The sequence below is a fragment of the Ranitomeya imitator genome, chromosome 6 (genome assembly GCF_032444005.1).
Source record: "Ranitomeya imitator isolate aRanImi1 chromosome 6, aRanImi1.pri, whole genome shotgun sequence".
Classification (NCBI taxonomy): Eukaryota; Metazoa; Chordata; class Amphibia; order Anura; family Dendrobatidae; genus Ranitomeya; species Ranitomeya imitator.
The window spans coordinates 82183817-82209848 of record NC_091287.1 but is presented as its reverse complement, the minus strand read 5'-3'; positions in this window follow the sequence as shown (position 1 = coordinate 82209848).

The window sequence follows — 26032 nt, the reverse complement described above, 5'->3', positions numbered from 1 at the left end:
CAGTGTGGCTTTATGAAAAGACACTGTGGGTCTGGGATTTATGGCCATCGTTAACCGCACCGGCCAACATGAAATGAGGTCATAAGATGGGCAGCGCTAACAGGGCATTGCCAAGGGATAACACAAGAGCGCAGACTCCTGTACAGCAAATAACAACGCTCAGGAAGCTGCGCCAAGCACCAAGGCGTTATTTTGGACACCTGTGCTGCGTCTCATCAAAAAACCAAGTCACGCATCCACTACAGTTTGACTGTAGAATGGGGTAAATTGTGTATGTCTTTCATTCAGCGTGTGCAAGTAGACAAATTAATAGAGCAACCTTTCACTTGTGCAGCATTAATACTGCACAAGGTGTGTCTCTTGTACTTTGTAACACCTGAGGGGGGGGTTAAAGGTTTCCTTTGAAATTGGTTCAACTAGGCTTCGGCCTACACTCTGCTCCTCTCCTCCTCCTCCTGCTTCAACACGGGCTCTAACATCGCAAGTTTTTGCCCGCAAGTGCTAGCTGCACAGATAAAAACACACGCCATTGTGTTAGTGGGGTTCAGCAACGCCAGCTGTTCCCCCAGTGTGTAGCCGGCAAAGTGTCCTGCAAACGCAACGCAGACACAAAGCTGCCTCCAGTGCAGGCTTCGGCCTACACTCATCTCCCCCTGCTTACCCTTTGCTCCAACACCGCTAGTTGGGGCTCTAGGAAGACAATCTTTAATAGGCAAGGCAACGCATCCGGGTTCCAGCACCGCCAGCTGGTTTTCGGCAGTGTTCTTGTCACAGGTACTCCCTCGTGCCAAGCCTGGTTTCAGCACCGTCAGCTGTTTCCGGGTTGTGTCAACTTCACTGAGACGCCTATGCTTGCCCCGTCGTGGGGCGGTCGAGTTAGCCAACTCCAGGGTGCCTCCAGTTTAGGAGCTTCCTATGTGGGCTGCGTGAACTGGTAGTCAAGGCTGGTTCTGTAGTGCCAGTAGGCCCAGCTCCCCCTGTAGGACTGTTGGGGTTCGGTAACTGCGGCTGCCTCGCGGCCTAGCTGTTCTCTCCTCTCCTGTGGGCCTTGGGGTCCACCACCTGGTTCCAGCACCGTCAGCTGGTTCCGGGCCGAGCCTTTGGCTTAGGTGCCTCCTCCTGGGTATCCGAGTTCCGCCAACGCCAGGCGGTCCTTGGTAGTGCTTTTAAGCGCGGGCACCTACAGCTTAGTAACCGGGTTCCAGCACCGTCAGCTGGTCCTCGGTCGTGCCATTGGCTCTTGCACACTGGGGCAACGCATCCGGGTTCCAGCACCGCCAGCTGGTTCTCGGCAGTGTTCTTGTCACAGGTACTCCCTCGTGCCAAGCCTGGTTTCAGCACCGTCAGCTGTTTCCGGGTTGTGTCAACTTCACTGAGACGCCTATGCTTGCCCCGTCGTGGGGCGGTCGAGTTAGCCAACTCCAGGGTGCCTCCAGTTTAGGAGCTTCCTATGTGGGCTGCGTGAACTGGTAGTCAAGGCTGGTTCTGTAGTGCCAGTAGGCCCAGCTCCCCCTGTAGGACTGTTGGGGTTCGGTAACTGCGGCTGCCTCGCGGCCTAGCTGTTCTCTCCTCTCCTGTGGGCCTTGGGGTCCACCACCTGGTTCCAGCACCGTCAGCTGGTTCCGGGCCGAGCCTTTGGCTTAGGTGCCTCCTCCTGGGTATCCGAGTTCCGCCAACGCCAGGCGGTCCTTGGTAGTGCTTTTAAGCGCGGGCACCTACAGCTTAGTAACCGGGTTCCAGCACCGTCAGCTGGTCCTCGGTCGTGCCATTGGCTCTTGCACACTGGGGCAACGCATCCGGGTTCCAGCACCGCCAGCTGGTTCTCGGCAGTGTTCTTGTCACAGGTACTCCCTCGTGCCAAGCCTGGTTTCAGCACCGTCAGCTGTTTCCGGGTTGTGTCAACTTCACTGAGACGCCTATGCTTGCCCCGTCGTGGGGCGGTCGAGTTAGCCAACTCCAGGGTGCCTCCAGTTTAGGAGCTTCCTATGTGGGCTGCGTGAACTGGTAGTCAAGGCTGGTTCTGTAGTGCCAGTAGGCCCAGCTCCCCCTGTAGGACTGTTGGGGTTCGGTAACTGCGGCTGCCTCGCGGCCTAGCTGTTCTCTCCTCTCCTGTGGGCCTTGGGGTCCACCACCTGGTTCCAGCACCGTCAGCTGGTTCCGGGCCGAGCCTTTGGCTTAGGTGCCTCCTCCTGGGTATCCGAGTTCCGCCAACGCCAGGCGGTCCTTGGTAGTGCTTTTAAGCGCGGGCACCTACAGCTTAGTAACCGGGTTCCAGCACCGTCAGCTGGTCCTCGGTCGTGCCATTGGCTCTTGCACACTGGGGCAACGCATCCGGGTTCCAGCACCGCCAGCTGGTTCTCGGCAGTGTTCTTGTCACAGGTACTCCCTCGTGCCAAGCCTGGTTTCAGCACCGTCAGCTGTTTCCGGGTTGTGTCAACTTCACTGAGACGCCTATGCTTGCCCCGTCGTGGGGCGGTCGAGTTAGCCAACTCCAGGGTGCCTCCAGTTTAGGAGCTTCCTATGTGGGCTGCGTGAACTGGTAGTCAAGGCTGGTTCTGTAGTGCCAGTAGGCCCAGCTCCCCCTGTAGGACTGTTGGGGTTCGGTAACTGCGGCTGCCTCGCGGCCTAGCTGTTCTCTCCTCTCCTGTGGGCCTTGGGGTCCACCACCTGGTTCCAGCACCGTCAGCTGGTTCCGGGCCGAGCCTTTGGCTTAGGTGCCTCCTCCTGGGTATCCGAGTTCCGCCAACGCCAGGCGGTCCTTGGTAGTGCTTTTAAGCGCGGGCACCTACAGCTTAGTAACCGGGTTCCAGCACCGTCAGCTGGTCCTCGGTTGTGCCATTGGCTCTTGCACACTGGGGCAACGCATCCGGGTTCCAGCACCGCCAGCTGGTTCTCGGCAGTGTTCTTGTCACAGGTACTCCCTCGTGCCAAGCCTGGTTTCAGCACCGTCAGCTGTTTCCGGGTTGTGTCAACTTCACTGAGACGCCTATGCTTGCCCCGTCGTGGGGCGGTCGAGTTAGCCAACTCCAGGGTGCCTCCAGTTTAGGAGCTTCCTATGTGGGCTGCGTGAACTGGTAGTCAAGGCTGGTTCTGTAGTGCCAGTAGGCCCAGCTCCCCCTGTAGGACTGTTGGGGTTCGGTAACTGCGGCTGCCTCGCGGCCTAGCTGTTCTCTCCTCTCCTGTGGGCCTTGGGGTCCACCACCTGGTTCCAGCACCGTCAGCTGGTTCCGGGCCGAGCCTTTGGCTTAGGTGCCTCCTCCTGGGTATCCGAGTTCCGCCAACGCCAGGCGGTCCTTGGTAGTGCTTTTAAGCGCGGGCACCTACAGCTTAGTAACCGGGTTCCAGCACCGTCAGCTGGTCCTCGGTCGTGCCATTGGCTCTTGCACACTGGGGCAACGCATCCGGGTTCCAGCACCGCCAGCTGGTTCTCGGCAGTGTTCTTGTCACAGGTACTCCCTCGTGCCAAGCCTGGTTTCAGCACCGTCAGCTGTTTCCGGGTTGTGTCAACTTCACTGAGACGCCTATGCTTGCCCCGTCGTGGGGCGGTCGAGTTAGCCAACTCCAGGGTGCCTCCAGTTTAGGAGCTTCCTATGTGGGCTGCGTGAACTGGTAGTCAAGGCTGGTTCTGTAGTGCCAGTAGGCCCAGCTCCCCCTGTAGGACTGTTGGGGTTCGGTAACTGCGGCTGCCTCGCGGCCTAGCTGTTCTCTCCTCTCCTGTGGGCCTTCGGGTCCACCACCTGGTTCCAGCACCGTCAGCTGGTTCCGGGCCGAGCCTTTGGCTTAGGTGCCTCCTCCTGGGTATCCGAGTTCCGCCAACGCCAGGCGGTCCTTGGTAGTGCTTTTAAGCGCGGGCACCTACAGCTTAGTAACCGGGTTCCAGCACCGTCAGCTGGTCCTCGGTCGTGCCATTGGCTCTTGCACACTGGGGCAACGCATCCGGGTTCCAGCACCGCCAGCTGGTTCTCGGCAGTGTTCTTGTCACAGGTACTCCCTCGTGCCAAGCCTGGTTTCAGCACCGTCAGCTGTTTCCGGGTTGTGTCAACTTCACTGAGACGCCTATGCTTGCCCCGTCGTGGGGCGGTCGAGTTAGCCAACTCCAGGGTGCCTCCAGTTTAGGAGCTTCCTATGTGGGCTGCGTGAACTGGTAGTCAAGGCTGGTTCTGTAGTGCCAGTAGGCCCAGCTCCCCCTGTAGGACTGTTGGGGTTCGGTAACTGCGGCTGCCTCGCGGCCTAGCTGTTCTCTCCTCTCCTGTGGGCCTTCGGGTCCACCACCTGGTTCCAGCACCGTCAGCTGGTTCTCGGCAGTGTCTTTTGCTCTTGTACCTTCTGCTCCCCATCCTGGTTCCAGTACCGTCAGCTGGTTCCGGGCAGAGCCTTTGGCTTAGGTGCCTCCTTCTGGGTATCCAAGTTCCACCAATGTCAGGTGGTCCTTGGTAGTGCTTTCAGGCACGGGTACCTCCTGCTTAGTAACCGGGTTCCAGTAACGTCAGCTGGTCCTTGGTAGTTCCATTGGCTCTTGGACATTCGGCTACCCATCCGGGTTCCAGTACCGTCAGCTGGTTCTCGGCAGTGTCTTTTGCTCTTGTACCTTCTGCTCCCCATCCTGGTTCCAGTAACGTCATCTGGTTCCGGGCAGAGCCTTTGGCTTAGGTGCCTCCTTCTGGGTATCCGAGTTCCGCCAACGTCAGGCGGTCCTTGGTAGTGCTTTTTAGCACGGGTACCTCCTGCTTAGTAACCGGGTTCCAGTAACGTCAGCTGGTCCTCGGTAGTTCCATAGGCTCTTGAACCTTCGGGTAGCCATCCGAGTTCCAGTTCCATCAGCTGGTTCTTGGCATTTTCTCAGCCTTCTTGTACCTTCTGCTACATTTCAAAGTTGAAGACCCTAACGTCGACAACCCGGAAGACCACCCCGATGACGACGACCCGGAAGACCACCCCGATGACGACGACGACGACGACGGCGGAGACGACGACGGCTGAGACGACGACGGCGGAGATGACGACACTGGAGACGAAGACCCTGGAGACGACAACATGGAAGACCGAGAAGCAGAAGAACAAGAGGCTGCAGAACAAAGAGCAGAAGAACATTAAGCATAAGACTTAATATCAGAGCAAAAGATATTATCTAAATTATATGCAGAAGAAGACTAAGCAGTGTATGGGGGTGAGTCCGTTCCTCCTCGTGGTGCCCCTGGATAAAGCCTGATGCTGCAGGCCAAACTGAACGCGGACAAATGTAACTTTTGTGACTGGCAGAACGGAAGGTGTAATCTTCCAACTTTTATAGATAACAACTACGGGAATGCCTGTCACAAATGAGAATATGATGAAGAAGTAGAATAGGAAGAATAATAACAGTGGAATAAAAAGAATATGTAGAATAGGAAGAATAATAATAGTTGAAGAAAATGAATATGAAGAATGTAATAAAAAAAAAAATAGGTAGAAGATGAAGAAGAAGATGAATAAGGTGAAGAAGTTGATGTCAAGGATGCTGATGATGATGAAGATGAAAGTGTGGGAAAAGAAAAAAAAAAAAAAGAAAAAAAAGAAGGGGAAGGGCGTGGAATAGTGAAACATCAATATCTGACAAAATAAAAAAAATTTACATACTCAATATCTTTTTCAATCCGAACTTCTTTAAAAAAAAAAAAAAAACATGCTATTCTATTTGATTGGACTAATCCTCATTGCCTTTAATGTCTCCGCCACCTCCCCCATACATCCTACATTATTCTTAGTTGTTTTCCTTCAGGTAGAATGAACCTACAAGGAAAGAAAGGGTTTATTTTAATTCCGATATTTTGGTCCCATTGACTTGCATTGGGATCGGGTATCGGTATCGGCGATATCCGATATTTTTTGAATATCGGCCGATCCAAACCGATACCGATACTTTCCGATATCGGAAGGTATCGCTCAACACTAGTGAAGACGAAAGATGTGTTTGACAAACAACGCTGCCAAGGCCCGTGCAGAAGGTAACCGGGGAAGCGGCACCAAATGCACCATTTTAGAAAAATGGTCGGAGATTACCCAAATTATGGTACAGCCACGAGACTTGGGCAGACCCACAACAAAATCCATCCCGACCATCTCCCAGGGCCTGTCTGCCACCGGCAGAGGGTATAACAAACCAGCTGGCCGTTGTCGGGAAGACTTATTCTTGGCACAAGAGACGCATGCCTGAACGTAGTCTCCGACGTCACGAACCATATGTGGCCACCAGTACATTCTCGCCAGTAACTCAGATGTCCTTTTTGCCCCAAAGTGTCCACCCACTCTGGACGAATGAGCCCAAGAGAGAACCTCCGGACGCAAATTGATGGGAACAAAAGTCTTGCCCGGGGGCACAGACTCTAGCGAAACCGGAGCTACAATTCTCAGACTCTCCGAAGGGACAATGAGCCGAGGCTCGTCCTCCTCCTCCTCAGCTGACACGAAGGAGCGAGAGAGAGCGTCAGCACGAATGTTCTTCTCCCCGGCGAGATAATGTAGGGTAAAGTGGAACCGGGAGAAAAACAAGGACCATCTGGCCTGACGAGTAGGGTTGAGCGAAACGGGTCGAAATTGTTCAAAAGTCGCCGACTTTTGGCAAGGTCGGGTTTCATGAAACCCGACCCGACCCCAGTGGGGGGTCGGCCATGAAGTCGGCGATCTTTTGAATCTGGAATCGGAATTCCGATCCCGATTCCCGATATGTTTAAGATATCGGGAATTGGTATCGGAATTCAGATTAAAGTGTAAAATATAGAATTAAAATAAAAAATATTGCAATACTTACCCTCTGACGCGCCCTGGTACTAACCGGCAGCCTTCCTCCTTCGAATCCGCGCTTCTAGGACCTTGCCGTGACGTCGCGGTGACGTCGCGGCTTGTGATTGGCCGCGCGGCCGCGCATGTGACCGCTCGCGGGGCCAATCACAAGCCACGACGTCACCCGCGACGTCACCGAAGGTCCTGGAAGGGCTGATTCTTAGGAAGGAAGGCTGTCGGAAGGAAGCAGGGCGCTTCCGAGGGTGAGTATATACCTAATAGGAATATACTCACCCTCGGAAGCGCCCTGCTTCCTTCCGACAGCCTTCCTTCCTAAGAATCAGCCCTTCCAGGACCTTCGGTGACGTCGCGGGTGACGTCGCGGCTTGTGATTGGCCGCGCGAGCGGTCACATGGGCGGCCGCGCGGCCAATCACAAGCCGCGACGTCACCCGCGACGTCACCGAAGGTCCTGGAAGGCTGATTCTAAGGAAGGAAGGTTCCCGGTTAGTACCAGGGCGCGTCAGAGGGTAAGTATAAGGATATTTTTTATTTTAATTCTATATTTTACACTTAAATATGGATCCCAGGGCCTGAAGGAGAGTTTCCGCTCCTTCAGACCCTGGGAACCATGGAAACCCAATGCACTGCATTGGGTTTCGAGTTTCGGCCGACCCCGACCCCGACTTTTTTATAGGATCGGCCGATTTCACTCGACCCGACTTTTCCAAAAGTCGGGTTTCGTGAAACCCGACCCGATCCTATAAAAGTGAAGGTCGCTCAACCCTACTGACGAGAATTCAGCCGCTGGGCTGTTTGTAAATAAACCAAATTCTTGTGATCCGTGAAAACTTGGAATGGGAACCGAGCACCCTCCAAGAGATGTCTCCACTCCGAAAAGGCCAACTTCATTGCCAGCAACTCCCTATCCCCGATGGAGTAATTTCTCTCCGCTGGTGTGAAGGTCTTTGAGAAAAAGAAGCATGGGTGCTTCCGACCCTGAGCATCCTTTTGATAGAGGACTGCTCCAGCACCAACGGATGAGGCATCCACTTCCAAAAGGAATGGCTTACCCACATCGGGAAAATGTAAGATGGGAGCGCTAGCAAAATGGGACTTTATAGAAGTGAAGGCCTTGGAGACCCCTTCGGACCACGATTTGGGATTCGCTCCCTTCTTGGTGAGGGATACCAAGGGAGCTACCAAAGTTGAGAAGTGGGGAATGAACTGGCGATAGTAATTTATGAACCCCATAAAGCGCTGCACCGCTTTAAGAGAATGGGGTTCCTGCCAGTCCATCACTGCTTGTAGTTTGGCAGGATCCATAGCCAATCCCTGGGCCGAGATGATATAGCCCAGGAAAGGCAAGGACTCCTGCTCAAACACACACTTCTCCAACTTTGCATATAAGGAATTCGCCCGTAAGAGTTCGAAGACTCTGCCAACATCTCTCCGGTGGGAGTCAATATCTGGAGAGAAGATGAGAATATCATCCAGATAGACTACGACAGAGGTAGAAAGCATATCCCGGAAGATATCGTTGACAAAGTCCTGAAAAACGGCTGGGGCATTACAGAGCCCGAAAGGCATCACCAGGTACTCATAGTGCCCATCCCTGGTATTGAAAGCCGTTTTCCACTCGTCCCCCTCACGGATGCGAATCAGATTGTAGGCACCCCGCAGATCTAATTTGGTGAATATTTTAGCTCCCCTTAATCTGTCAAAGAGCTCCGATATCAGGGGCAACGGGTATTTGTTCTTAATAGTGATAGCATTGAGACCCCTGTAATCGATGCAAGGACGTAACTCCCCGTTCTTCTTTTGCACGAAGAAGAATCCCGCCCCTGCCGGAGACACTGACTTTCTTATAAACCCTCTTGCCAAATTCTCCTGAATGTATTGAGACATCGCCTCCGTCTCAGGGAGAGAGAGGGGATATACCGTTCCCCGAGGAGGTACGGCTCCAGGCAAGAGGTCGATAGGACAGTCGTAAGGGCGATGGGGTGGTAGAGTCTCAGCAGCCTTTTTAGAGAACACGTCTGCATAACACCAATAATACTTGGGAAGTGATGAAAGTTCTGCGGGTACCTCGGTAGTAGAGACCTGTACACACTCACTCACACACCTGCCCAAACAAGACTTACTCCAACCCAATATTCTCCCTGAGGACCACTCAATATGTGGGGAGTGGAAACGGAGCCAGGGTATTCCCAGCAAAATCTTATCCATTCCCTCAGGAAGGACAAGAAGGGAAATAATCTCCTGGTGGGAAGGAGATATGGACAGCGAGAACGGAACTGTCTGGTGTGTGATTTGCAGTGGGAGTGTCGCCCCATTCACAACTCTAACCGTTATTGGTTTGGCGAGCATGACTAGTGGTATAGCATGACGTGTAGCAAAAGCAGAGGACATGAAGTTTCCCTCTGCTCCTGAATCCACACAAAGCTCGACTGTTAGAGTGGAGGAGCCTAACAGGATTGTCCCTTTAAAGGACAGTTTGGAGGAGAATGCTGCTGAGTCTAGTGAACCTCCCCCAATGGTTACTAGACGCGATCGTTTCCCGACCGCCGCGGACATTTATTGGCGTAATGTCCATGTTGTTGACAGTTATTACAAACCACGGGTACTCGAGCGGCTAGAGATTTAGGTCCCGCTCGAGAAACCTCCATGGCCTCATGGGAATCTGACGCCAAGACAGGGGATTCCAGAGGTCTGGCGAAAGTTGGAGCCAGCCGAAACCTCTGCCTACACTGGGTCCGCTCAAACCTCCGCTCGTGAAAACGGAGGTCGATGCGGGTCGACACAGAAATAAGTTCCTCCAGTGTGGCCGGTATCTCCCTAGTGGCCAAGGCGTCCTTCACATGGTCTGCCAGTCCCCTCCAGAAAACCGGAATAAGAACTTTGTCTGGCCACTCTAACTCTGAAGCTAGAGTCCGGAACTGGATGGCAAACTGGCTGTCCACGGACGTACCATGTGTAATAGACAACAATTGGAGTGCGGTGTCGTGGGTAACCCGAGGCCCTAAAAAGACCTGCTTCAGAGTGTCCAAGAAGAGAGGAGCACTCTGTACCACACGATCATCTCGCTCCCAGAGTGGCGTTGCCCACTCCAACGCCCTGCCCGACAAAAGAGATAGGATAAATCCCACTCTCGCCCGCTCCGTAGGAAAACGTGACGCCAGGAGCTCAAGATGTATAGAGCACTGGCTCACGAATCCGCGACAATGTTTACTGTCGCCAGCAAACTTGTCAGGAAACGGGAGACGGGATAAAGTTGGAGCAGGGGTGGTAGCGGACAAACTGGCTGCGGCTACACTTGCAGCCTGCACAGCTACAGCAGTGACATCCACAGCTGAGGTTGTATGCTCAAGAGCCGCCAACCTTCCCTCCAGCTGCTGGATGTACCTCTGTAAACGCTGGTCATCCGCCATTTTACTAGCCAGACCCTGGCGCTAGTATTCTGTTAGGACTGGCGGAACGCACCAAGACAGATGATATAGATGCGTTCGCAGTCCGGGGTCCACCGTGCAGGTGAAAACCTGCTGCTAGCAATTTGCAGACTATATGGCGGTACACTAAAGTATACACGCGTGGGTTAACCTCACCCAGCATGAAAGAAGCAATCCTGTTAAGTCACAGGACCGCGGTACTGCACCTAAAGCGCGAGCAAGTAGTCAGCGAACTCAACCCCAACTAGGATTGAAGTCCGATTAGACCCTTGCTGGCACAACACCGCAACTGGGTGTGTAAGGAAACTGAATAACAATATTTAGGCACAAGAGTGCATGCGGTGCCGCACTGACGAACGCCACTAACCACCCAGGCTTGGGTAAGGAAAGCACAGAGGAAGTGCACGGCACCGTACTGGCGGTCACAGCAACTGGACGCTGTAATGTGTGATTAGTGCTGTAGGATAAGTCGGGCGCTAGATAGCAACCATACACCTTCCGAGAACAGACATTCAATAGGGTAGGGGTATCCAAGGACGACTTGCACTCACAACATACACACATAACAATTGTAAGACAATACTAGCGCATGGCCGTGCGGTCATGCGCAGTTTATATAGTTGCAGCACAGGAAGTGGCTACAGCACTTTTGCCCTTCCAAGACCTGCCAAGAGGACCAATGGAATGTGCTGCAGAGCCTGAGCACATGACCCTCGATCTCCAACGGGAGATCTTACCCTGGGCATACTCAGTACGTGCAGACAAGGACTTAGTCCCAGAGAAGTCCGCTCGCTGCTGACCAGCACTGACTTTAATGGCAGAGACTGGAGAAACAGCAGTAACTCTCAGAACAGAGTGAGAATGAGCAAGACGCTGGGACCGACGTCTTTGCTGAGCAGACTCCACTGCGGCTGGACAAGAATGGGAGACCGCAGCGGAGGTGGCTCGAGATTCCCCCTGTGCAGAAGCGGGAACTCGACCCCTAACAGATGCACTCCACATTTTTGGAGGAAAAAAGAGCGTTTTATAGTCTGAAAAATATGGTACATACCCTATTGCCACATGCCAAGTTGAAAGGGTTGGATACAGTTTTAGCAGACATCAGTGTCAAACCAGCTTCTCCACCAATACAGAAGATCAACTTTCTTTACTCTCCAAATCTTCCTCCCTTGACACATCCTCTCTGTCTAGCTATTGCCCCATATCATTTTTCCCCTATGCCTCAAAACTACTGGAACAACACATCCATTTTGAACTGTCCTACCACCTTTCCTCCAGCTCCCTCTTCAACTGCTTACAATCTGGCTTCCGACTGCACCATTCTCCTGAAACTGCCCTGACTAATGTCACCAATGACATTCTAACTGCCAAACCCAATCAACCCAACTCTATCCTCTATCCTCCTCCTCCTGAACCTGTCAACTGCCTTCAACACAGTGGACCAGTCCCTGTTATTACAGAGTCTGTTATCTCTTGGCATCACAGATTTGGCCTTATCTTGGATCTGCTCATACCAAACAGACTGGACATTCAGTGTCTCCCACGCACACACCACCTGCTCACCTCGCCCCCTTCATGTCATATCCCCCAAGGTTCAGTTCTAGGACCTCTGCTCTTCTTCATCTACACCTTTGGCCGGGACTGCTCATAGAGTCCCACGGCATTCAGTATTACCTCTATACTGAAGACACACAGATCTACCTCTCTGGACCAGATATCACCTCCTTATTGACCACAATCCCACAATGTCTGTCCACTTTTTCATCTTTCTTCTCTTCTAGATTTCCAAAGCTTAACCTGAAAAAAAAACAGAATTCATCATCTTTACACCACTCAGTCAACCACCCCACAGATCTATCCATCACAATCAATGGCTGCCTACTCTCCCCAGTCCTGCATGCTCACTCAGAGTAACCCTTGACTCTGATCTCTCCTCCAAACCACAAATCCAAGCCCTTTCCACTTCCTGCTGACTCCAACTCAAATATATCTCCTGGATCCACACATTCCTCAACTAAGAATCAGCAAAAACACTAGTGCATGCCCTCATTCTCTCCCACCTCAACTACTGCAACTTCCTGTTTTGTGGCCTCCACTCTAACACTCTTGCACTCCTCCAATCTAACCTAACCTTTGCAGCCTGACTAATCCACCTAACCCCCCACTATTCCTCGGCCTCTTCTCTCTGTCAATCCCTTCACTGGCTCTCCATTGCCCATAGACTCCAGTTCAAAACCCTAACCTTGGCATAAAAAGCCATCCACGACCTGTCTCCTCCATACATCTATGACCTAGACTCCTCGTACTTACCTGAACATTCTCCAATCCTCACAAGATCTCTTTCTCTACTCCCCTTTTACCTTCTTTTCTCACGATCGCATACAAGATTTCTTCCATGCATCCCTGCTACTCTGGAACTCTCTACCCCAACATATCAGACATTTGCCTATCATGGAGACCTTCAAAAGGAACCTGAAGACCTACCTCTTCCGACAATCCTACAACTTGCAATAAACCTCATTCCACCAAACTGCTGCACGATCAGCTCAACCCTCACTTACTGTATCCCCACCAATCCTTTGTAGATTGCGAGTCCTCATAGGCAGGGTCCTCCTGTACCAGTCGGTGACACAATTTGCTCAAGATTATTGTACTTGTTTATTGCTATAAATGCCCCTTTCACATGTAAAGCGCCATAGAATAAATGGCATTACAAAATTGAAACAAAGTTGTTTACCCACAAGTTTTGAAAGTTGCCAACAATTTTATTCTGCCCAGTTTTGGGATTTTGTGTGAAATTGTGCTGAATTTCCCTTTTTTCTCTGTTGTTTTTCTGTTTTTCCAATATATATAAAGGAAATAAACATGTGTATGTGTAACAACCCTGCTGGCATCACTGCATGGCCTCCCATCCCTCACTCACTTCTCTGGGCCTTATTATGACTTCTCTCTTCTGCCAGCTCCATGCTGTGTGCCTCATGTCTGCTGTTTGCTCTGTGCATGCTCTGTCTGTGTGCATAGGTGGCGGTGCTGGCAACTCCTGTGTCTTATTGAGTCTGTGTGCACCTAGCTAAGGTGTCCCTGGCCAATCGCTCTGAGGCTTCCTGTATTTAAGAAATCCCCACCCATTGGTGGAGGCCTGTGCAACTTACTTCCTCAGTCAGTTCTTAGCTGCTGAGGTGCCAGGCCCTGTCTCTGTTATTCTTATGTCTGCCACCCAGGGGGGTATTGTACCCTGGTTTGTGTCCTGTGTAGCCACCCAGTGGGGCTTAGTACCCTGGCCTGTGTCCTTGTGTAGCCACCCAGCGGGGCTTCATACCCTGGCCTATGTCCACCACCCAGAGGGGCATCGTACCTTGGCTTGTGTTTATGTCTCTGTGCCTTGCCCTGTTCCTGACTTTGTCTTAGCCTAGTCCTGTTCCTGTGTCCGTTTATATCCCTGCCTTGGTTTCCTTTCCCTGCTGTGCATTCTCTGTGTCTTGCTTTGCTTTGCTTTCGGCTCCGCTCTCTGCGACCTAGCTTTGCTCCTTGCTCTGCATTCTGTGACCTTGCTCTGCAATTTGTGGTTTTGCTCTCAGCTCTGCACTCTGTGTCTTGCTCTGCACTCTGACTTTTCTGTGCTCTCAGCTCTGTACTCTGTGGCTTTGCTCTCAGCTCTGCTCTCTGTAGCCTTGCTCTGCACTTTGCTCTGTATTCTGACTTTGCTCTGCTCTCAGCTGTGCACTCTGTGGCTTTGCTCTGCGGCTCTGCTCAGCTCTCGCTCTGCGGCTCTGCTCCTTGCGGTTCTACCTGGCTCCGCTCCTTGTGGTTCTACGTCTCTTGCTCTTGGCTCTGCCTCCTACGTTTCTGCACTTGGCCCCGCCTCCTTCTCTTGGCTCCGCCTCCTGTGATCCTGCATGTGGCTCCACATCCTGCTCTTGGCTCTGCCTCCTGCATTTCTGCACTTGGCCCGCCTCCTTCTCTTGGCTCCGCCTCCTGTGTTTCTGCATGTGGCTCCTCCTCCTGCTCTTGGCCCCACCTCCTGCATTTCTGCACTTGGCTCCGCCTCCTGCATTTCTGCACTTGGCTCCTCCTCCTTGCTCCACCTCCTGTGTCGCTGTTCTTGGCTCTAGCTCCTGTGCTTTTGCTCTGCATCCGCTCTTGCAGTCTTTCTCTTCCTATTCATAAGTCCTCCTGTTTGAACAGGTTCTTACCTGTTTTACATACCAGCCTGCATACCGGTCCCTACCGGTTCTTCCAGTGTACCAGCCTTGTCCTCCTGTCCTGTCAGAGAGCCATCCATACCTGCCTGCCAGAGAGCCAGCCGTGCCCGCCTGCCAGTATCTCTGTAGTACCCGTAGCTGCCTGCCAGAGAACCAGCCGTACACGCCTGCCAGTGTCTCTGTTGTACCCATCCGCCTGCCTGTGTCCCAGCTGTGCCCGTCTGCCAGAGTGCCAGCCGTGCCCGCTTGCCTATCTATGTTCCGTTCCCCGGTGGGATCAACAGTCACAGCCAGAACACCTAGGAAGCTACTTAGTTAAGCCCCTTCCAGGGAAGTTTGGTCTGTGGTCCAGTGGGGCCACACCCCTGCACGCCGCGCCAACCAGTCTGGGTGCAAGCGTGACAGTATGACAAAACATGTACCGTATTTTCCGGCGTATAAGACGACTGGGCGTATAAGACGACCCCCCAACTTTTCCAGTTAAAATATAAAATCTTAAAAATCGGGGGTCTTCTTATACGCCGTATGTCATCTTATACGGCCGGTGACTAATGTGCCTTTTTTTTTGGGGGGGGGAGTGGTCCCGATGACGGAGGGGCGTCTCACAGGGAAGTGTGAGTATGCCCCATTACCTCATATTGTAGCTGCAGCGTCAGCGTGGGGTGCTGGGGAGCGGCGGCGGCTGCTCCTTTGTGCCGCGTGGGTGCTGTGGGGCGGCGGTTCCTTTTGGTACAGCGCCGGGGCTCTGTGCTGTGGGGCGGCAGCGGCGGCGTATCTTCAGGAAGAGTCAGTCGGGGCTCCTCCGGCATGTCCCGAAATCCCGGAGGCGCCGGCAGCTCCATTGCTGCGATGCGGTGGCCTCTGGGAAAATGGCCGCTGGGGGCGGCGCAGGCTCAGATTCAGATCTCGTCTCCCGAGATCTCGGGACGAGATCTGAATCTGAGCCTGCGCCGCCCCCAGCGGCCATTTTCCCGGAGGCCACCGCATCGCGACAATGGAGCTGCCGGCGCCTCCGGGATTTCGGGAGATGCCGGAGGAGCCCCGACTGACTCTCCCTGAAGATACGCCGCCGCTGCCGCCCCACAGCACAGAGCCCCGGCGCTGTACCAAAAGAAACCGCCGCCCCACAGCACCCACGCGGCACAAAGGAGCAGCCGCCGCCGCTCCCCAGCACCCCACGCTGACGCTGCAGCTACAATATGAGGTAATGGGGCATACTCACACTTCCCTGTGAGACGCCCCTCCGTCATCGGGACCACTCCCCCCCCACCCACCATAGATACCCGGCGTATAAGACGACCCCCGACTTTTAAGAAGATTTTCAGGGGTTAAAAAGTCGTCTTATACGCCGGAAAATACGGTAATTGCAATAATTTTCTGGGAAACGTACTTCATTTTCTGGAACAATTTAAAGGGTGCCAACTGCCAATACTTTCGGCCATGACTTCACATACTATAGAAGTACTGAAATCTTTTTGCAGAACTGTTATATGCCTATATGTTGTCTCTTTATGGGGGCAATGTCATGATCCAGACTGGGTTTTGAGTTCTGTCTACCCCTTTCTCGGTCTGGTCATGTCAGGGGTTAACTTTGCTCTGCCTCATTTTGGGTTTAGGTTTGCTATTTATCTCCACTGCATCCTGTAGGCGGTGTCAGTTATATTTTCTGCCTATGGGATGAGTACCTGACTCTGGTGTTACCCTGATTTATCTTGCTGCTTTAGCTGACTTCGCTCATGTCTGTTCCCTCTTCTCTCCCTGTCCTGACTTAGTGTTTCCCTTAGTGTTTGAATTTCCCAGTGTTTGACTCGGCTTTGATCCTGACCTGACATCATCTCTTGCTTCTTGTACTTCGGCTTCTGACTGGTATTGACCCCCTGGCTCACCGCTGACTCTGTATTTGGTGTTTTCCCTTTGTACTGCGTTACTCTCTAGGTTTTGACCCTGCTTGTTTGACTATTCTGCTGCCACCTGGTGGTACCCTCGCTGCAGCGCTGCAGGTCTCTTCCGGCAGACTTGCTGTCCTCCCTCCACTCTATTGCCATCTAGTGGAGCTTGTATCATCCTGCATAGCTGCAGCATGACAGGTAATATCAGTGTTGGTCTTTGTACAGTGAATTTTTCTCAGTTACAGATTGGCCTTTTACTAAGGTTTCACTGTATTTACTATGATTAGGGTGCACTACAGTCTTAAACATTTTTGGGTTAGGAGCTCATTGAAATGTGTTTAGCCTCTACCCTCTTCCCCCCAATGCCGATCTCTTATCTAAGCTTCGGCCTGTGCCCATGAGTTGAATTATCGGCAATTTGGTCTGCAATTTGAGTTCTTACACCAAAATAAACAGTTATATGCATGAGGCCTAAGAAACACTAAAGATTCTTCCATATAAACCATAGATGTGAGGTTACACAAAGTTCTGTTGTAAAAGACAAGTTAATCAGCTGTCATTCTGCCAACCTTAATAAATAAATGAGATCAGTCTGAGCATTCCAGCCTCAAAATAAAGGTTAAAACAAAAATGTGTACGATGTCCAAGCTACAAATTATACAAATATTGCTAGCTATATTTACAAGAAAGAGTCACTCATGGCTATTACTTCCAAGATGAATCGAAACAGCATAAACTTTGATTACATGTTATAATGTAACATGTCACATATAATTAATGGATGGAAAGGAAGAATAAGGACATTATAGAAAGAATTTAATTTGTAAATTAAAAAAAGAATAGATAATATCTAAGTCTCTCTCATTATGGCTGATTTTAGTTTAAAGTACGATGTGTATGTTAGTATATGGCGCACAATGAGACGATATATTGTAGTGCGTGAAGTGCCTATAGCTGTAAAATATGGAGTCATAGATAGCCTTTCTATCTCAATAATGCCTCTATAATGCTTCTTTATAGTACCATATTAGAGGGGTATTCTTCTCTTGAAACTATGAGGGTAATTTATCTATTCTGGCCTCTCTTCCAGTGCATCGTATTGTAGGAGAAAAATAACATCAAGTTAAACACGGCAAGAAAATTAACAAAATGTTCTTAAATTCACTGTACATGAAATATTTTTTTTTATAAAACTGGGCAGAGGGTTCATAAAAATTGAGTAACTTTTATGTATTTATTATTATTGCTTATGTAATACTGGCTTATTCTGCAGCGCTTCACAGACATTGGCATCACTCACTTTCCTTACTGGGACTCACTATAGAAATTCCCATCAGTATGACAAGTTAAAGAGGGATTTTGATTGTTGCAATTGTAACCATCAGTTTTACCACTATACCTGAAATGTAAAATAAACACATGACTGTCTTCAACTTTGGTAAAATGGCCACAGCAGCCTTTATTAAACTCTAAAAAGACAAGAAAAAAAGGAAGGTGGGTGGGCAGCTGGATCCAGGAAGTTTCATCCCCTTCCAGTAAAATAGCTCCCCATAACACTGCCCCCAATTTCTACCCCCATCAATCAGACTTCCTGTACATACACCACAACGATCCACCCCATTCTTATTTTCAAATAGGTTAACCCTTTCATTCCCACGCTCTAAATTGTCATGAGGCATGTCTCCCTCTGGGCTCCCCGATCTTTCTTGACAAGTTAAAGAGGGATTTTGGTTGTTCCTGTTGTAACCATCAGTTTTACCACTATACCTGATATATCTAAAATGAAAACATGACTGCCTGTGACTTGGGTAAAATAGCCACAGCAGCCTTTATTAAACACTACACACAAACTTGGGGCACCCACAACCCTGGCGCCCCAAATATTATAAACATATTAAATTAAAGAGCTGATAGGACTGGTCCAGAGGCATAACCCACAACCTTATGAATTTTCTCCCTGGCCATGCTGCACCAGCCCAGAGCGTGAGTAACAAAATGTGCCACCACCTTATTAACTTTGATCTAGGTCAAGCTAATTCTGTCTACCAACCTCACATATCTCCACGTGAACCGCTCGATGTACTACCAGATGATAATAATCCCAGGATATGCTGACCATAACCTCAATATATCAAACTTTATATCCTAAATTAATTAATGAAATGATTGTATGCCAATGTAATTTCCTCCCACATGCAATACCAGTACATTCGGTGGGTAGTCTACTCTGCAATATTAGGAGAATTCTGGTAAAACTCTCCCCCAAGTCTTACCACAGATCCCAATCCACTTAATCAATGCCTATCTTGCCTGAGTTGCTGGCTATCAGGATGAACATTCACCTGCAACGGTCCCCAGAACACATGAGTTACCTAGGATCCATATTAAACATGCACCTATAGTGAAACAAAAAACAATTACACCATCATTAATATCTTACTATCACATATGATCAACTAGCCATTCATACCATAAAATCAGGAAAGAACTAAAACTCAATGATTCCCACCACATGATATGGCAACCCATCTCATACCCCAAACTCCATCGTGAAGCTTCAGTTGCTACCACAATACGAAAGGAATGCGATCAATATTCTTCAGGCTTCTCACCCAAACGCAACAAACATTCTTTGAACATTGCTATAAACTGATATTTAGACAGGGTAGAACCATCTATATGTCTTAGGAATGAGTCTGGATACCCCCCCCCCCAATTACCAAACTTCCTTTTACTCCAATAACAGGACACACCTCATGCCCAGGAGCAGCATACATGACCAACTTTCCACACCCCATTTAATCCATTTTGAATGCCATAAAAGGCATTCCACCCTGTCCTCTAACAGACAAACATCACTCATCATTAACCCCCCTACCACCAACTTTGACAGACTTACCAACTCATTGATGTGAGAAAAACTATAAAAGGCCAAAACAATAGCCTCTGCAAACAACCGCACCTTGTAATTTGAAAACCAAATTGTTCCAAAACAACCCAACATCTTACCCAATAATTCAAAGGAAACTAGCCACCTCCTGTCACGACTATACACTCCCCTTCGAAAACCCTTGAATGCCTACTTCACTGAAAAATGTAATTTGTCAAGTCACTAACCAATTGCAATTTAAACAAAAAGGCTAATGCTGCCAGTCTCTGTGCTACAGCTGATGCCAACTTACCAGATGCAAAATCCTGACCCACAAAGAACAGTAGCAGAAATGGCCTATCCTTGTAAGTTGAACCAATGTCTACCTCAATGCCAAACTCCTCCCATTCAACCCTAATTTTTTTATATCGGCACCAAGTATCTTCAGTCACTGATTGCCTAATTTGACTGAAAATCAGGCTCCCCAGCCAGCCGGGACATTCTACTCCCATTTCGTCCGCCCATGGTACCAGACTCCAAAATCTGCTGATCTGAAAATGGGACAATGCATCAGCCACATCATTGGACACATCCGGAACATGTTTAGCTACTATATTAATGTTCCACTCCAAGCACTGTAACACCAAATGTCTTAGACATGCTACTACAGGGAGTGACTTAGCAGAGAGCATATTTATTGCATAAACAACAGACAAATTGTCACAATTAAAACACAACTTTTTCCCACCTAACTCTGACCCACACAGCTCCATTGCCACCAGAACTGGAAAAATATCAAGCAACGTTAAGTTCCTTACCAAACATGCCACACCTCTGGCCACTGCCCTGCACAGCAATACCTTTGGAAAATTGCACCAAAACCATCAGAACCTACAGCATCCATGTAAAGATGCAAACAACTATTAGAGACCCACTTCTCCATCGACAAGGTATGCCCATTGTACTTCTTCAAGAAAGAATCCAAAATGCCTAAATCAGCCTTAATTAAATAATTAATTCGAACAAAATCAGTTGGAGATGTTTTTCTTGCCATAGCGACTGTCAAATGCCTGGAGAATACATGTCCCATAGGCAAGCAAAATTAAGTTCACCTAACAAGGACTGCACAACCCTCAAATGTACTTTCTTAGCTCGCTTTAACGCCGCTACTAATGAGTGTAAATCAATCAATTTATCCTCTGGGAGCCTGCATTCCATTGCCACAGAGTCATTATCTATTACAAGGAAACGTATAATTGTGGCCGGACCCTCTGTCTTATCTGGCGCTAATGGGATACCAAATGTTAACGCAAACTTCTTTAACATGAACAATAAAATCAAGCAAACCAATCCCGCAGGACCAACAGAAAAAAATTGTTCAAATAATGAATTAATGAGGGAAGACCAGACACCTCTTGCTCAACACACTTGACAAATGAACTAAAGGTACCGTCACACTAGACGATATCGCTAGCGATCCGTGACGTTGCAGCGTCCTCGCTAGCGATATCGTCCAGTGTGACAGGCAGCAGCGATCAGGCCCCTGCTGTGCTGTCGCTGGTCGGGGAAGAAAGTCCAGAACTTTATTTGGTCGCTGGACTCCCCGCAGACATCGCTGAATCGGCGTGTGTGACACCGATTCAGCGATGTCTTCACTGGTAACCAGGGTAAACATCGGGTAACTAAGCGCAGGGCCGCGCTTAGTAACCCGATGTTTACCCTGGTTACCATCCTAAAAGTAAAAAAAACAAACACTACATACTTACCTACAGCCGTCTGTCCTCCAGCGCTGTGCTCTGCACTCCTCCTGTACTGGCTGTGAGCGTCGGTCAGCCGGAAAGCAGAGCGGTGACGTCACCGCTCTGCTTTCCGGCCGCTGTGCTCACACAGACAGTACAGGAGGAGTGCAGAGCACAGCGCTGGAGGACAGACGGCTGTAGGTAAGTATGTAGTGTTTGGTTTTTTTACTTTTAGGATGGTAACCAGGGTAAACATCGGGTTACTAAGCGCGGCCCTGCGCTTAGTTACCCGATGTTTACCCTGGTTACCGGCATCGTTGGTCGCTGGAGAGCTGTCTGTGTGACAGTTCTCCAGCGACCAAACAGCGACGCTGCAGCGATCCAGATCGTTGTCGGTATCGCTGCAGCGTCGCTAAGTGTGACGGTACCTTTAAAGTCTCAAAATAGCCACATGAAATGGAGTAACCCATGGGTGAACAACAATAAATGTAAAACTCACAGTCCCACATGCACCCCAACAAAACTGTCCAGGTGCACTGGAAGCAAACGAAAAGCTGCCTCAATGTCGGATTTTGCCATCAATGCCCCCAACCCCAATTTCCTCTTCAAATCCAATGCCCTGTCGAATGACATGTACGACATGGATGTTAACTCTGGAAAAATACCATTAATTTAACTGAAACACTGGCCGGGTATGATAAATGATAAATAAGTCAGAACTTATTAATTTCCCATTTAGTAACCACCCTCAGAGGGGAAATCCTCAAATTAGACAACGGAGGTTGATTGAATGGACCTGCCATGCAACCTAATTCCACCTCCTTAATCATTTACGCTTTTACTACACCAGGATGCTCCTTTGCTAACTTTAAATTACCCGGCTGAAATATCCGGGCCCCAGGATCAAACAGGATCCTGAAATCATCAGAAAAGCCTAAACAAATTAACTCTGCCGCATCCAACTACGGGTACCTATTTAAAAATGGGATAATCACTGTGACCTTCACCGGGGTCCTACCTCTTTCCCACACTCTCAATTGGACAAGCTATGACTGCCTCCACAAAAGGAACACTCATGCTTAAACTTGTATGAGGTGCCAAGTTTACACTGTCCCTCATTGAATTGCCAACAAAATCCCTGTCTTTGAGATGTCAAGGACCGCTTACTGATGTAACCTGGGCACCACCCAAAAAGGCTGAGAGGCAGAGGCTGTCATCAGTCGCATCCACAAGCATATGTCCTTATGGTCCCAGCACATATACAGCTGCATAGCTTTCCTCTGCCTAAATTGCTTATCATATCACATACAAGCCAGGCCACCATAAACCCTGTATGTCTCCCCAATTGCATGCGTGTAACCAAAGAGAGTAGAACGATGTTCTGATTCTGTTTCCCAATCACACTGGCCAAAATCGCAAATGCCTGTAACCAGTTAAAAAACACGTCCTCGGAATTAAACAGTACCTACATTTTTCTATCTCATCCTTTCTTTGTTAGAATAATTTGGTTTCACCTTGTCTAAACTAAACTTTTATAACGGGAGTAAAGAAAATACCTCCACATACTCTCCCTTCCAAATCTTATCTCTTGCCTCCTTTTTCAAGTGCACCCCCAGTGGGCCCTCAAAGCAAACATACTCTTCACTTTTTGTCCTATCATCCAAACGCACATCCTCTTTTCCTTCTCCCCAGTGCTTTTTTGCACCACTACAGCCGAAGTGCCCTATTTCTGCTCAACCTCGGCGCTGTCCTGAGTAGCTGCCATAGTCTGCCCAATCCCAAAACCAGAACTCACAGGGCCCAACCAAGTTCCGACCGGGGAGCATGATTCGACAGATCCTGACTGCTTTGTCGGTAAACGTTGTAACACGCCAAATAAATGACGCCATAAATTCGAAGCTCCTGCATTAGGGCCCTGACTACCCCAACATTACTAACCTCCAGACCATTATCAAAAACACCCACATTAGGTAAATTATTTACAATCAACATCTCACCAATCTGCCTTGGAGATAAGCTCGGAACAGCCATCATGTCACTTGCTGTGACTTGCTTATCTCCCGTTGCTCCATGTGATATCTCGTCGTCATCATCACTGTACTGTTCACTGGTGCTGTCTTAGTCAGGCACAAGGATGACTGCAGAAGGATTTGCCTGCCGCCATCTGCATTCAACCCCTCCGGTTACTGTGCTCAGCTCTTCTCTTACAGCTGGCCACTTCCTTTCTCCTGTTTTATACCTCCTGGAAGCCCTGCAAGATGCCCCTTGAACTTCATGTTCACCTGCGGCACATATGTTGGCACTAGCCCACTTGCTGACTGCAGGAGGGCTGTTCAGATCCTCTCCTGCCATGAGTTTGGCCCCCAGCCGGGACATCACCATGGACCACCGCTACTGCTAATTACATCATGGCAGGCTGCACCACAGAGACAGGCCTAGACCCTCCCTGCCAACTACAGGGAAGTCTCTCTATGTCCTCGTGGTACTGGGTACAACCCCCAGCTAGCACATCACCAGGTGCCACTGCAGTTCACGTCCAGGGACTAGAAGACCACACTCTGGAGGTCGGCTACAACCCTCCATGCCAACATTAAGGAGGTCCCATGACATCCCCCTGGTGCTGAGTTCGATCCCCAGCTGGCACATGACCAAGGGTCACCGCTACATGGGTCCGGGACCTAGCAGGATGCAAACCGGAAGTAGGTCACAGGGCGGTTACACCCACTTCTGGTAGGCTGCGACTCCGGCAAGGATTCCTCATTAGGAGAAGAAGCTACAGGCCCACGACTCTCCACCAGTCCCTGAAGCGGCTCCTGGAATGCCTTCTGGCCCCTCTCTATCTATCCGTGACCAGCAAGTAAGCGCACCAGGGGTGGATGGACTCACCGCTACTGCCAGAGGGGACATGCAGACTACACAAAGCTGTTCCTGCACCACATGGGCCTTGTGGACTGCAGTGGCTGCCCGTACCAGTACCAAAAATGCTGCCAGATCTGATTGATTCCTGCTGCAGCTGGATCCAGAAAGCAAGAGACAGTAAGATTCCTCCCTTTCACATTAAAAGCTACCCATAATCCTGCCCCCAATTCCTCCCCCCACCAATCAGACTCCCTGCTCATACATCATAACAATCCACCCCATTCTTATGTTCAATTAAGTTAACTCCTTCACTCCCACCCTCTAAATTGTCATGAAGCCTGTCCACTATATGGGCTTCCCGATCTTTCTTACCTTGTGGAGTGTAGGAAAAGATCAGTGTGCCTGGAGGAAACCCATACTAGTATGGGGAGAACATACAATCTGTATGTATGGTCATATATAGGTTCATTGTAGGTTCATACAATTCTATGGGTGCTGCATTATGGCTCAATAATTGGATGGCGCCATATTATGGCCATATGTATGAGTTGTAATAACTAATATCACAGAGCACCACCTATACATGTGTGGAGATTCATCGTTTTATTGGGCTGTACAGTCCATGAGTCACAGTGAGAACCTTGCCTCAAGTGGCATTTGATAGAAGTCAATTCAGGCTCGGACTGGCCCACAGGGGAATAGGTAAATGCTCCTGGTGGGCCCTTATGTAAAACTGAACCATCATCTCTCTACATGAGGGGTTCTTGGCAAAGTATACAGTACATACAGACAAGGCCAGCAGTCAATTTATTTAAAGGGAACCTGTTAGCAGGATTGTGCACAGTAACCTACAGACAGTGTCAGGTCATGGCCATTATACTGATTAAAATGATTACTACTACTACTGATTACTGCTACTGCGCAGGCGGCGCCATATTGGAGGAGAATTTTTTTTCTTCTTTAGTAAGATGGTGCAACAGGCGCATGTGAAGCAGCTATCGGATCACAGATATACACACAGATAGCTGCTACTGCACAGGCGTGGCGAGAGCCATTTTAAAATTTATTTATTTTTTCTAGCTGAATAACATGAAGAACAGTTATTTTTGGCACATAAAACAAGTGACTATGCTGCAGCGCATGTGACACGGCTGGCACCTGCCTGAAAATAAAGATTAAAGAGCAACCATAAGACGATTTCATCAACCAAGGTATCATTTTAATCAGTATAACGGCGCAGACCTGACACTGTCTGTAGGTTACTGTGCACAATCCTGCTGACAGGTTCCCTTTAACAAACTATCCACTTTTTTATTATATAGAAGCACATTCAGGTGAGGGTCGGGTCATCATTTAGCTGCACAATGGACCATCAGAATCAATGCCACTGATCTGCCCTCCGCACCTCAGAATGACAGTGAGATAATAAATTAACTTTAGGTCCTCAATTTTGGAAAAAGGGGCAATATTTTACTTTGCCTTAGGTTTTATAATGCGTAGAAACACAATAAACCACTACCACTTTCACCACAGTCGCTTGATTAATGGAGCATGGATTAGTCCTTTGAAATATTATTTTTCATTTAAGTATTCAGAAAATAGTCAAGGGGTGATAGTTTTAAAAGTTATTAGAAATGTTTTATGAGCCATGCACAACCTGTCTCCTCCATATATCTGTGACCTCGTCTCCCGGTACTTTCCTGCATGCAACCTCCGATCCTCACAAGATCTCCTTCTCTACTCCTCTCTTATCTCCTCTTCCCACAATCGTATACAAGATTTCTCTCGCGTATCCCCTCTACTCTGGAACTCTCTACCCCAACACATCAGACTCTCGCCTACCATCGAAACCTTCAAAAAGAACCTGAAGACCTACCTCTTCCGACAAGCCTATAACCTGCAGTAACCATCGATCGACCAAACCGCTGCATGACCAGCTCTATCCTCACCTACTGTATTCTCACCCATCCCTTGTAGATTATGAGCCCTCGCGGGCAGGGTCCTCTCTCCTCCTGTACCAGTTGTGACTTGTATTGTTTAAGATTATTGTACTTGTTTTTATTATGTATACCCCTCCTCACATGTAAAGCACCATGGAATAAATAGCGCTATAAAAATAAATAATAATAATAACAATAAAAAAATTGATAGATATAATAAATAGATATTTTACAAGCAAAAGACAAAAATATTCAGTTTTCCGTTCAAAGAGGCCAAATTCTAAAAGTGAAATTCTAGCAGCTGCATAAACACAAGACTCGTTGTGA